General features: G+C 41.2%; 1 protein-coding gene across 2 annotated transcripts in view; it reads right to left on the bottom strand.

Annotated features, from left to right (window-relative positions):
• grik2 (glutamate receptor, ionotropic, kainate 2) overlaps positions 1 to 12454 on the bottom strand; it is a 164252-nt gene that overhangs the window by 63424 nt on the left and 88374 nt on the right. The gene's annotated exons all lie outside the window — the stretch shown is intronic.

Raw genomic sequence — 12454 nt, 5'->3', positions numbered from 1 at the left:
AAGCAGACAAACACGCACAAAGACACACAGTTATTAAAGCTGCTGGCTACATGAAGTTAGTAGCATTTATCTATGACCTGCTTAAGCAATTATCAGAATAATAAAGTCACAACTTTTTACCTCCCAATAATTAATACTGCAAAATCAGACCAACACTTTCTGGCTCTAAGGAGAACAACGATTTTAACAGATGGGCAGGAGGCATGGGTGAAAGTGTGCAACGCTTGACTGCCAGGCAGACTCGCATGCTTCCAATATCAGACACCCCTCATTCCACAGGCCAAGAAAGAAAAAAAAATCTAATTAGTGTTTGTCTCAGATGATTGAAAAGCAATCACAACAGCTCTCGGCATTTGTTGGTATGGAAATCATGCCTGGGGGGTGCATCAGAAATCGTCGTCCTGTTGAATAAATCATGGCCAAACCTGTCATTTTCCAGCTTTTCCTCCTGATTGTCCGTCTGCAAGGTTAGGACTAAAGACAGGCCTGTTGTAATAATACGGAGGAATCAATCGGGGGATGTTTGTGTGTGTGTGCTGACATCAGTCAAAGACAAATCAGCATGGCTGAAAATTACAGGTAAGCCAGCTGAACTCTGATCAGTCAGTCTGACCAGCTCCATCATTACAGCGATCAAAAACATCACATATGTCACCACTGAGTCATGGACAAAACAGAGAGAGCACCCATACAAGGAAAGTGGATTAGGCAAAAAAAAGTATTGTCATTATTGTCTCTCTTAGAGGAAATGTTTCTGTTCTATTTTCTATCCATATATTTGTGTATATGCATGGGTGTGTTTTCCTCCATAGATTTCTTGCATGTCTACAGCCTACAACCCATTTCCGAGGTTGGGACATATTTAAAATGCAGTAAGAACAGGAATCTGTGAGTTGTTAATTATTTTGAATACTTATATAACTGCCCAATTTTTCCCTGAACAACATGATTGTGTTTTATAAATATAAACACATTTTAGAATTAATACCTGAAACACATTCTAAAATTTGGGACGTGCAAAATAAAAGTGAAATGTTCTGAAGCAGTACACTTCAAACAGCTGATTCTAGAAGGCATAAAAGAAGCATTCACAAAATGTTTAGTCTTTGCAAGGGATCATTCAGACTGTTATCAGCAATAGATAAAAAAAAAAAATAATAAATCAATAATCAGGGTATGGGTGGTACATCAGTGACCACAGCATGGATGAGAAGCTTCCACTGATATGGAGGCAAACCTTGGGGTCTTAGAAAGACATATGCTGCTGTCATGATGATGTCTTTTCCTGGGAAGTCAATGGTTATTTCAGCAAAACAATACCAGGTCTGTTTCTGTACTTGACACAACAACATGGCTTCACAGAAACAGAGCCAATCAATGACTGCTGAGCAACTGTCTTGTATCAAGCCAGAACGGGCAAACATTCCACATTCAAAATTAAACAATTAGTATCCTTAGTTCCCAAATTATGTAACACAGTGGTAAGCATGCCTCTTTCCCAATGTTTTTGGAGTGTGCTGGCAGCATCGATCACTAAATGTGTTTATATTTACAAAACACAATTAACTTGGTCAGCACTTTGTGCTTTTGTCAATTAAGTAATGCTTCAAGAGAATTAACAAATCACCGATTCTTGTTTTTATTGCATTTTACAATGTCCTTTCTTTTCTGAAAATAGGGTCTGTTACATAACACATAAAAATACTGTGCTATAACACTTTTCATATACAAAAACTGTACTTATATTAAATTATAATAATATTTTTTTTCTGCAAATACTTGCTAAATGTTAAAAAAGGTACATGTAACCTTTTGTTTGTAACAGTGTATGATAATTACAATGAATTTTAGCTGAGATATATTTTAAGGTATGTATTGTTGCTGACGGAGTGGCATGGTGGCGCAGCAGGTAGTGTCGCAGTCACACAGCTCCAGGCATCTGGAGGTTGTGGGTTCAAGTCCCACTCCGGGTGACTGTCTGTGAGGTGTGTTCTCCTCCTGTCCATGTGCATGTCCTAACGTGCGTGTCCCAAAAGCTAATGGTAGGTGGATTGGCATCTCAAAAATTGTCCATCGGTGTGAATGTGTGCGTCGCCCTTTGAAGGACTAGCGCCCCCTCCTGGGTGTATTCCTGCCTTGCGCCCAGTCCGAACCCATCGTGACCCTGAACTGAATAAGGGGTTACAGATAATGAATGAATTGTTGCTGTCAGGACAAACTTTTATTTATTTATATCTTTATTTTGGTAACTTGACTTGAGACCACTACATTTCACAAAGCATGAAAACTTCATGATATATGGAATGGAAAGAAAAAAAAAAGTTTAGTTACTATTTAAGAAAATGTTCAGATAGTGCTGATAAAATCATATTACATTCATACTTTGCATTTTTCCCCCTGCTTTTAACAGCTGGGGGTTTTCTTACTGCAACAATGATATGAAAGCACACCAAACTTTTAAATGAAGAGAACATCCTCCAGGCTGAAAGCAAAGACTAACAGATAATAACAGATGTTTTCTATTACAAGACAACTTTTGTGGGCGCAGTGAACAATCCCACATTGCTGAAGTGTCTTTGTTCCCAGTGGCAGAGCCACAAAAGCTGAGGCAGGTATTGTAGGTCAGGATCGTATTGAAATGGGGAGATAAATAGTCTCCTCACACCCAGTGTGCCGCTGCAGTCTCTGACAAGGCTCCCTGATGGCTGAGGGTGAGGAGAGAGAGTGTGATATTAATAATCTGCCCATGAGAGAGTGTTGATGAAAGAGAGAGGGTGTGAAAGTGCTTCAGGGGCCTAGTGCTCACCTCTGGGCCAAGAAAAGCAGGAGGAAATGTTCTGGCCACCAGCTGCTGGTCAGGAACGTTGGAGGTGCAGGTCATCTGTTCATGTGAGTGTGTGTGTGTGTGTTTGTAAGGACATGGAAGACCTGTCAATCACTCCCACACCTACACAGTGCACAGCTTCATAATCATTTGTTCCCAGTGCTTGGCTTGTCAATCAGAGCCAAACTGAAGCACAATGTGGCAGCCAGCGGTCAGAGGAAAGATGCTGGAAAGGGCAAGCCATGATTCCACACACACTTGGGAACAAGTTTGGGAAATCCAGGGGACCCATTTTTTTTAAATCCCCAAGTCAGCTTTTAAAAATTCTGTTGCATTTTAAGTGATACATGCCACTGCTGTGAGACTGATATACGCTGAAGCCATTTTCTTTTTTGTATAGTTCCTAGGTATCTGTGTGTTTTCAAGAGGCTCTGTCTTTTGCCACGCTGTCATTGTAAATAACAAGCTGTTCTTAATGACTTACCTGATAAAGTTAAATATCAAAAATTGAAAATAATATTAAAATTAGAAATTCTAGAAATTTGAATTTGTTATGAAATCATCTGCAATTAAGTGTGTTCTCAGAATGCAATCGGATCTTAATATCACCAAAATATGTTGTTACAAAATGGCTGTTCCAATTTTTGGATACGACAGAAACCTCGAAAAAACCCATTTCAAATTCACCCCAGCCTTGACCAGTAGATGACCAGACACAGTCCCAGTGGACAGGTGTCTGTGGGACTAAGAGAGGAGGCGGTGGTAGCTCTCTGGGGCATCGTCGGCGTCCATCTGCAGCGAGTGCACGTCACACTCAGTCATGGCCCAGAGTCGATGAGCAGCACATGCGCATCATGAATAATAAATAAGTAATAACACCAGAGGAGCAGGAGACAAGGTCTGCTGCTGAATACTGAACACACCACCATTCTCTCCTCTGTGACTGAGAGCGTGTGTGAGTCTGTGTGTGTGTGGGTGTGTGCGTTTCTGTGTGTGTCTCCTGCCGGGCAGAGCAAGGGGTGCAGAATCAAAGCCCACAAGGTGCAGGGAATTCTCTTCTGGGAGGCGAGCTTTGCTGTGTTCAGAATTTCATCAAAGTCCTGCGAATCCGCAGGCCCGGCTAACACTACAGCGAACCTCACATCCATCCAGCAGCCAACTGAGAACAGCCAGGGAACAGACTGAAAGCTCCAGGAACCCGGCTTTACTCTACACAGAGCTAAATGTAAAAAATACAAGTTCAAAACCGCGCTTAACTCTTTCTAGAAAACATTTTGTTGGAGAGACATTATAGTGACTCTAAATCAGACAGGACAGTGAGAGAGGGAGGAAGAAGAAGAAATCAGGGAAAGAAAGAGACAGACAGGGAGAAAAAGACAGTAGGAAAACAGCAAGAAAAGAATAAAGGAATAGAGAGAGTGAGAGAGATAGAGACAGAGAGAGAAAATAAAAGACAGAGGGACAAAGAGAGAGAGAGTGAGAGAGAGAGAGAGGATCCTAGTGAATTTTGGCTGTCTTAGCTGGAGTGTGCTGTTCTGTTCCCAGCGCGGGGCTCGGCACAGCCCGACAGGCAGACTGGCAAATGATTTAGCAACACCGCCACTTCACTCTATAAACATCTCATTAAAATCAATTATGTCACTCCTGAATGAAATTAAAGCTAAACGCTTTAAAAGCTGCTTTTCCCTTGTGTCAGCCAATGTGAGTATTACCCCTGATGCTTTATCTTTTTTACGCGTTCCTCTTTTTTTTTTTTTACTCCTCATTCTCGCTTCCCTCTCCCGGCCTGCAGTGAGAGATTTAATAAATCTCCTCGGCTCCGATTGATTTCAACACTTTTATGAATTGTTAAAATGCTGGAGCCTGAAGTCGTGGCTTCCAGAGGTCCCCAATTGTCAACTGCAGGGTGGAAAAAGGAGATGGAAGCTGAGAGGGGACAGCAGTGGCCCTGCCATGTGTTATTTAAGCCTCACAGAGCAAGCCCAATATGGCAATGTGAAGCACATCCTTCTCCCAGCCAACGAATCACAGCCTGGCAACTGCAATACCACACAGCTCTGACTGATTTCCTCCTGGTGCTTCAGCCTGAATTCATAGTAACATGTGAAACACCACAACACAGTTCCACACAAGCTCCATCTGTGGTTCACTCACAACTCGCCATAGAGTGGTACACAGTCTGCTATGCTGTCCTCTGGCTAGATGTCATCAAAAAATAGCAACATCCCAAAATATTTGTATATTGTAGTTTTTGTAAACTGAGCTTTATAATGAGACTGGAAACCTCTTTTCTGAAGCCTTCTTTTTTTTCTACTTTTTACTTTTTTGATGGACAAAATATCTATGGACAAAGATATGTGCTTGTGTATGTTAGGAAATGGGGGGGGGGGCTGCAGTTCACCTTTCAAAAACATGCATTTCAGGTTATAGTTCCATAAACTAGGCTAGTGTTCCCCTGAGACTGAAGCTGCCTGACTGTATAGATAGCCAGGCTGGGCCTGTATAATAGTACAGTATTTATTTGTGAGATGGGGGCTGTATGGCTTGCTCGCGGTCACACTGCTTTGGCTCTTTTGATTGAAACATAAACACCCTGAAAAAGTGGGTGCAGTGGGGAGCAACGAGAAGGAACACTCCAGAATGCCACAGGCTCTACAGAAAATACCATTACTCTGAGCACAGTGGAATTAAAAGAAAAAAGAAAAAGAAAAAAAAACATAGAAAACAATCTAATCCTCAACAACAAACCATTTACAGCAGGTGCACCATCAGAGTTCAGATTACTAGGTGATGCAGTCTGAAACTGGGAATGCTGAACTTGTTATTTTACATTGTCAGTCCACAGTGACCTTGTCAAAAATACTCAAAAACTCATCCTGTGAGTCTTCAGAGTTTTTCCTCTAAGAGACTGATTTACTAAAAGAGACTGATTTACATTTGAGCTAGTTCAGTATATTATCTAATAAGTTGGATAGTATCGCCATTCCATGAAGAAATAAGCCACTATTTCTGAATGCCAGGTCAAAATATTGTGAAAGTAAGACAATGCTTCTGTGATAACAACCATCTGTGATCAAGCTACCACTGTGTCCTTATGTAGCAGATTTTATTTTATTTTTTTGCAGATTTGTATGTGTCAAATATCATACTATAAACATGAGGTCTACTATGTAGCACATCTAAACAATGACTGCTACAATCTCTCATTATGTTGAATGGGATTTTCAGCAACATTTTTTATGTCCTGTAAAAAATGCATCTGTGGGCAGAGAATGGATAGGTCAGTTACACTGTGATGCTATAAAATGCAGATTTATGAGAATATTTTTTCAGTCAACATAAAGAATGATATGTATCAGACCAGCTGAAATGATATCTATGCAAATGATCCTTGTGCCAGTCATGTTGGACACCGCTCTGAAGATAGATGAAAGAGAGAGAGAGCGAGAGAAATGTGTTATGCACCAAATGTTGATGTAAGTTAATATTCCAGGCTCTGTTGTGTGAACAAATGAGTGATCTTCAGAGGGCGACAGAGCATTTCCTCAAAGAGTGATCAGCGAACAATTAGGAGACGGAGCAGAAAGAGAGAAGAGAGAGAGAGACAGACAGACAGATCGTCAGACAGAGAGAGGGGTGGAAGCAGATCCTTGTGAATTCTGGCCACTCGCACTGGGAAAGACAGGGAGAAAGCAGAGAGAGAGAGAAAGAGAAAGAGTGGGAGGGGAGATAGCAAGAGACATAAAGAGGAAGTAAGATTCCTGCACTGACAAACAGAACAGCTCAACATGCAGACACTTGCTCTGCTTTTCTTTAATCACATCTGATGCCTGCGCTACCCAAATGTATCGAACGCCACACACAGAGTGACTGGCTGATCAATAGTGTCCAGCCGAACACAAACGGAAGTCTTCCCACCGGAGAGCTCGGCTCACTGTGCATCAATGCTGCTGTCACCCAGCCCTGCACTGCCACGGGCCTTCACACAGACTACTGCTTGATTACAGGAATTACAGCTCATGGCTGTGTGTGTGTGTGTGAATGTGTTGAGAAGTTCAGAAACAGACAAGGAGAAACAGGGCAGAGGAAAAAGGAAGCTCCATCTTTATCCTACATTAGAAGAGTATGAAACATATTAAAACTCTCACTGTCAAGTGTATTACTAATCTAGTCTTCTGTCAAGTATTTTGACAACAGAACAAGCGATCAATAATTCATTCATTTATTAATTTTCTATAACTACATCATCCAGTTCAGGTTAGCAGTATGTCCTGAGCCCACCCCGAACACACACTTGACAGGGCACCAGTCCATTAGAGGCTATCACACATGTACACATTCGCTCACACCCTTACACCTATGGTCATATTTTAAATGCCAATCCACCTCCGTACATGCATCCGGGGCATACAGAGGAAACGCACACAAACACCCACTCAACGATAGTGACCCACAACCTTGGAACCCTGGAGCACTGTGCCACTAATCCAGTGATCAGAGATTGAGTGATACAACGCAGAACAATTTAATTGTACTTAATCTGACCAAATCCCAACCTGTGTAGCCTTTTAGATATTTTTTAAAAAAGGTATTATTATCTATAAAAGTACAACATGTGTTTAATTATAGTTGATATATCATCACTGTCGTTACAAATATGTGTCTAAGACAAACAGTGTTAAATTAGTTTGTTTTTGTTTTTTTTGTAACCTAAGGCTGTAAAACGTATTACCCTAAGTAAATATGGTCCGTTTAGTCCTGGGCCTATTTTGTACTGTTCGACAGACCAGTTTAAGTGAGTTATTATGACAGCACTATAAAATGTGAACACGGTGTAACTGATGAACAGTGCCCCTTATGAACCGTTTTCTTAAGTGTTAGCGAGTGAAAGAGTCTGTGAGTGAGTTTCAAGCCTATTTCATGAGGTGAAAAGACAATGTTCTGATCTCTAGTTACCTGTAAGAAGCTGGCAGTGTTTATTTTATAGATGTAATTCATGTTCTTGATTATCAGCATGTTTAGTTTTGTACTAAGCTACAGATATTCTAAATTATCATCCAGAGTTTACAACCATCTCCATGCCTGAAGATTACATGTGTGTATCACCTTAAGTGTGTGAGGAACCTATAAATAGTTTCTGCCATATTTACATAAATGTTGGCAAAGACAACAGAGCTATACTGAGAGAGAGAGAGAGAGAGAGAGAGAGAGAGAGAAATGAGAGAATTTGTCATTTATCCCCTCAATTAAGTTCATTACAGAGCTTGGTAGAGGCAGATTAAGACAGCAGTGGAGTGGATGATGATGCATGTTGGCAGGGTTATCTGTTATTTCAAGCTGGTTTTGTGTGTTGGCCTGTGTGTATGTGTGCGCCTGTTTATGTATGTGTGTGTGTGAGCACATGTGTATGTATTGTGTGTGTGTGTGTGTGTGTGTGTGTGTGTGTGTGTGTGCGTGTGTGTGTGTGTGTGTTTAATGCGATGTGATGTGTGGGCCTTAGGGCCTCTGGTTCTCCTGGCTGGCTGATTAGAAGCTGCTCACAGTTCTAAGGCCGAGGCCTAGAGTCTGTGTCTTTTCATTCTCTAATCTCATTCTGGCCCTGACCAACATGACACCAGCCTGTTACACACACACACACACACACACAGAAAGAGAGTCAGCCATATGGTCATTCATATAATCCATATATATTTTAAATACATCCCTGTTGGTGAAAAAACAAAATCCTCAATAGAACCATTTTGTCTTTTTTTTCACTGCTAATAAATCACTTTTCCATATGTCTACGTTACACCATACCAATTACATGTACCTCACAAACGTATAGATTCTACAAGATGCTGGGACTGTACTTAAGAAATGGAAATTCTCCTAAAATATGTCTTAAAACATATCTAAGAGATATTTTATCTACTGCTGTTTTCATGATGGTGGCGGTGATGGAGAATGCTAGGAGCCCAGATGAGAAGGAACTTGTGCCAGCTGAGGCTGATGGGTAATTGCCTTCCAACAGCTCACCATCACTTTAGCCTCCTGTAAAAATGCACTCAAAACACACCACAAGGACTAAAGCTGAAGAGCAGCACACGTAATTAATGTGCCTGCATGACAAACAACAACTCAGTAAACTGCAGTAAACACTACACCCATCATAAATTAACTATCTATGTTTATATTGAAGAATGTGCGTGAAAGCTACCAAGAATTAGCATGGTGCTAACATAACATAGCCACATTGTGTAAAGTATACGCACCAAACAGGATTACTGTGACATAGCTGTTTGTCTTTTTTGTCTCAGGTTTGCCAGACATTACATTACATAGTAGTTTGTCCTGAGAAGTATATACAAACATGCACATACACACAAATCACACATTCCTATCACACATCTTGATGTATTATACATAGATGAATAGCCATACAGTTGCAGAAAATGATAAGTAAGGTGTAAGTCATAGTAAAAGATAACAGAGTTACACGTGCCTTTCTCTTACATTATTAAAGCTCTGTGCTTCTCTCTCCAGGGCTGCCAGCCTACATTCCACTACCACACTCTTTCTCTCATTTACATCTCCATCTTCAACAATCAGCTCCAATCCCCTTCATTCCTCAGCTCAAAGCTCAATAATAGAGAAGCCATTATTGATAAGTAAGTAAAGTTTAATAAATGCTCCTTATTGGACTAAATGAATCATAAAATTGCCTAGGCTGTGGGTGTTATAGCGGGCTTCTGCGCTGGGTAACGAGTTCGTTACGGCGCTTTGGCTGCCTAGCAGGAGTGAAGGTGACAGCCAGAATGCTGCGCTCACAAAATAACTCTCACTCACCTGTCAATCATCCACCTGCGTACAGGGAGCCCCAGTGCATGCCGGGATTTAGGGATGATGCTAGGGGAGCCTCAAATCATTTTATTTCCCAGGAATGACTCAGAGTGAGGCTACCTTTTGGACCTGTCATCAGAAATGTTTATTTTAAATAAAGCCTTTAATTGAGGGTTCTTTTTTTCCTTTTTTTCCACATAATGAGCTTGGATACCTGAGAACACCAGGCGAAAGATGAAGGAAAGCATAAATAGACATGGACAGGCGAGCTGCCTGTATACATCGAACCAAAGAGGACTACCTCCAGGCTGTTGTTTGTTTGTGTGATTCTGCCTGGGGCAATCTTCCAGATGGAGCTTTACGCTCCTTTCTTTTGCTGGAATGAATGTGTTCCCTGCAATCTCTCCCATGACTCCCACTGCCTCCACCGCCTCCTGGTTCCACTACGCCTCTTAAAACACAAACTGCTGTCTTAAAGCCAAAGTCGTTCAGAGTTTTCGAGATGGAACATGTCACAGAGGGTGTTAAAAGAATACGAAAAGGCAGGAGAAATGGGCACACCTCACCATTAGGGTTTTAAAATGTTGTCATGAGGACCCTGCTTGATGGGGAAGGAAATTGACTGTGTAAAACGTATTATTATGGCTAGCTTTCCGTTGTAATGACAATACGCTTTCCGCGCACCTCATCAATGTGCTTGTCTGAGAAACGATAGAGGGAAATGATCCCTGAAGAACTACAGTGATGGAGGGAGATGGAGTGCAGGGAACAACTGTGGAGGATGTCTGTGGGATGGAGAGAGGGGAACAGATGAGGTTGGGCCGAGCAGGTATTGGGTGGGAAGAGTAGCTGAGGCTGCATCCACAAGGACATTTGAGCATCTGTCAAAAATACACATCATACTGTCGATATTAGAGAGAATAATGTGTCAGCAAAGAGAGCAGGCACCAACTCATGGCCATGTGAAGAAAAAGGAAACTAAAACAAAATGCTCACTCAAATCTCACACTTCAATGGACAAACTGTTCTTTGAATGTGTAGTTAGAAATAGCAAATTACTACAGAAGCATATTGCTATTAACAATAAAGCCTGGATTAAATGCGAAGAAAAAAAAATCCTGTAACAAATCTAGAATGAAATATCACCTACTCACATTGTGTAAAATCATATTCTTAAACTTGTTCCAAGGGGCAGCTGAGAGCTTGAGCAACTACTTGTAGTTGTACATGTAGGACGAATCCATCCCAATCCTGTAATAACTCAAGGATGAAACAGCACCTGCTCAAAACTGTGTCATACACTTAAAAAAAAAAAAAAAAGAAAGGATAACCCACAGGTTCATTATTGATTATAAACGTAGTTTCAGAGTCCACTTTTGTTCCCTAAAGGTACATTATGTTCTCTTCTCCAGAGGAAGCTATAGACATTATAGAATTGTGTAAAATAAAACAACAAAATGTAAGTCCAGGAAATTAAATGGGGCATAAATTGCCCATAAATGGGGCAAAGCATAAAATAACTAAACTTCCCTAACTAAAAGTACTGAATATGTTCCCCTGAGTGTATCATCCCAATGACAGTTTTTCAGAGGGTGTAGATAAGTGAGTGACCATGACAGCCAACTGTAAGCTGCTCATTTTAACTGATAGTATCTCTTTGAAAGCTTTGTTGTAATTAGAAAAAGGGTCATTTCACAGTTTGTGTTTTAAAGCAAAAATATTAGGGTAACATTGGTATTACCAAAAAGCAAAATTGGTATTTTCCAAAAAAATATAGGAGAGGGCTTGAATTGGAGCTTCAGTCAGTCACGTCGATTTTGAGCGAGATAAGGGAGAAAGTAATCGCTGCTGTCACTTCCCATCCACCGCTGTACAATCCAACTCTAAAGATCTACATGGACATCTCGTGGCAAGCCTTGTCTTTTTTGCTTCCTTCTGAGGAACAGCAACCGCCAGCAAATTTCACTTACATGAGCATTCATGTTTGAATGAGTTTGCTGCTCACGCGATTCTCGGTCATGTGGGAAAAATGTGGCGCCACAAACACGCCTACAACAAACCAGCAACTGTCTGTGTGCTTTTTTGCAACAGGAAAAAAAGTCCTTGGGAATGCAGGCTGACAATCCGTCAGAATGGAACAGCAAACCAACAAAGTTGTTGTTTCTCAGACTTGTGGGTGGGAGATGGGAGAATATATGCCTTAGCCCTTCACACTTTGATTCATCCACATTAAATGTATCCTCAGCATCAAATGGTACAGGCCAATGCTCGTCCACGCATTCTCTCCCTTTCACTCTCCCACACACACGCGCCATTTTCTGACCCGCTGACCCACAGCTGTCCCACTAAAGCACAGAGTGCCTCAGCAGTGTTCATCCTTACGACACTCTCTCTAACATGCCCTACTACACACAGACACGCATTCTTTCTTTGAATACAATTTCTACTGTACAGCAGCACAAGGTCAATCCCTCACTCCCTCGACTCCTAGCATCTTAATGGCTTAATTCTGCCAAGCGATCAGTACAAAGAAACAATGAAATCGTGTGAAATGACTCAGTATAGCAGTCTGGATGTCTTCCCACTAATTTGACAAAAGCACCTCTGCTGTACTGCACACACCTGAGAGACCAGTTATGCTATAAATTCAATTGCTGCTGCACAATTCTCAATTCAATGAACCCCTATTCTCATCTCCTTTTGGGAGATTAGGGGTGTCTTTTAGAAAGGCGAGATTCAATATTACTTTTAATCCATTCCCCTGTACGTATTTTCCCTCTTTCATCCTTAGGCATTTTGCTGGCAGTT

The sequence above is a fragment of the Hoplias malabaricus genome, chromosome 10 (assembly GCF_029633855.1).
Source record: "Hoplias malabaricus isolate fHopMal1 chromosome 10, fHopMal1.hap1, whole genome shotgun sequence".
NCBI classification, from domain to species: Eukaryota; Metazoa; Chordata; class Actinopteri; order Characiformes; family Erythrinidae; genus Hoplias; species Hoplias malabaricus.
This window is presented reverse-complemented; position numbering and strand designations above follow the sequence as displayed.